The sequence below is a fragment of the Beta vulgaris genome, chromosome 6 (assembly GCF_026745355.1).
Source record: "Beta vulgaris subsp. vulgaris cultivar EL10 chromosome 6, EL10.2, whole genome shotgun sequence".
NCBI classification, from domain to species: domain Eukaryota; kingdom Viridiplantae; phylum Streptophyta; class Magnoliopsida; order Caryophyllales; family Amaranthaceae; genus Beta; species Beta vulgaris.
Window position 1 is genome coordinate 29,446,136 of NC_079207.1, and position 2,003 is coordinate 29,448,138.

The 2,003-nt window shown below is 39.2% G+C and overlaps 1 non-coding gene across 1 annotated transcript; it reads right to left on the minus strand.

Annotated features, from left to right (window-relative positions):
* Nucleotides 1–1,484: 1,484 nt before the first annotated feature.
* On the minus strand, nt 1,485–1,591 carry LOC125499178 (small nucleolar RNA R71). The gene has a single exon (XR_007275895.1). It is a non-coding gene; the product is annotated as a small nucleolar RNA R71 (small nucleolar RNA).
* Between the last annotated feature and the right edge of the window lie 412 nt (nt 1,592–2,003).

Below are 2,003 nucleotides of genomic sequence, written 5' to 3' on the forward strand. Positions count from 1 at the left end.
TTAACTCCGATCTAGTTTTTATTATTATTTTTCTCCAGAGAGTGTTTCAAGAACCTTAATTTATTGCTTTGTGATTTCAATTGAAGATCAAACCTTTTGCTTATTCATAGTTCAATATAATTCGGTAATCTTTCTTCTTTACTTCTTTGTTATTTCTTCCATTGTTAATTATATTGTTTTCTTAGTTATTTGCCATGTTTCAAAGTATGAGTTTTTATATGATTCTTGTTATTGATTTCATGATTATGAGTGAGTAGTTCAATATCTAGAATTGTGGAGATCTATGTATGCAACGAGGGATTGATAGATTAGTTTGATTATCTGGTATTTCAATTGTTTCCTTTGATTGATTCTTCATGCTAGGATTATAAGTTAGGCCTGATTTATATTTCTACTATTGCAATACTGAATCTACTTCGAGAGGAGAGATACCGTATAGGCTTTCAATTATTAGGCAAAGTGACCCTTGACTAAGCGAGAGCTGCTGAGTGATATTTGAGGGAGGTAATGTTCGAGAGAAATTACATGTGCCCTAGACAGTTGACTTACTAGGTGGTTATCATTTATCCTTGATTTTCCGAATTGTATGCATAGCGATCCATGATTCTAGTACTTCATTGATATATTTACACCTTCATATTTAATTCTGCTACCTGTTTAGCTTAGTAACACAACCATTCATCTGATTTCGTTAGTGTAATATTAGAGTTCAGATACGATAGTATAACTTCTCCCTGTGGATTCGATCCTGACTTCCCTGACTACTAGTTAGTGGACCTTAGGTTATTTTTGATTAGGTGATACGACTTTAGCCTGTCAAATTTTGGCGCCGTTGCCGGGGAGACGGTTTATTTTATTTTGTCTGAATTATAGTATTAAACTAACCTCTACTCTGAAGAACACCTGTTCTTTGGAGCATCTCACGTTTGTTTTAGTGTTTTTGGTGTATGAGCAGGAAATTGAAATCTCCAAATCTCATCCCATTCGATCCAGAGATTGAAAAGACCGCTCGTAGACTCAGAAAGAAAACTAAACAAGCTAAGCTGTCTGCAGGGACACCCTCCCAAAAGACACCATCTCCACCATCTTCCCCGCACCAAGAAACCCCCACCTCACCTATTACTGTCAACATGGGTGAGAACGTTACTCGAACCTTCAGAGACTATGCGCAACCATCTCCTGATAACGTGCCTACTGGGGTACGGATGCCCACTAATGCTTCTACAAATTTTGAGATCAAGTCTCATGTTCTGAATATGGTTACCATCTGAAGACCCAAATCAGCATCTGCAGAGATTTTTACAGTGTTGTGCTACTCAGAAGCAAGCTGGTGTTACTCCTGATGAGATGAAACTCCCCTATTTGGTTTCTCTCTGCGCGATAAAGCTTTGTTCTGGTATAACAAGCTGCCTTCCACCATCACCACCTGGCCAGAACTTTCCAAGATTTTCCTCATCAAGTGGTACCCTTACCAAAAAACTGCAGATATGAGACATGCCATAGTTACTTTCACCCAAGATCCTGGTGAATCTCTATATGAAGCTTGGGACCGGTTCAAGGATTTGCAGCGTCTATGTCCTCATCATGGGTTGGACCAGTGGTACTTGTGTTAGATTTTCTACACTAGAGTTGATGCAGACACACGACGGGTAATTGATGGAGCATCTGGTGGGTTCTTCATGGATAAAGCAATTGAGGAAGGGTATGAACTTTTGGAGAGCTAGCATCTAATCAAGCCTCTACCATTCGTTCCTCTTTGAAAAAGGGTGGTAAACATGAAGTTGAAGCCATTTCTCTACTGTCTGGGCAACTAGCTACTCTAACTCAAAATTGACTCCCTGAAGTTAGGTAATGATTCCTCCCATATGAGTGTTAATGCGATGGCTAGTGCTTCTAACTATAATGTGCATATATGTGATGCTTGTGGAATATCTGGGCACAACTCTCAAGAGTGTCCTGCATTGGGAAATACATGTGAGACCGTCAATGCTTTCAGTCACAAC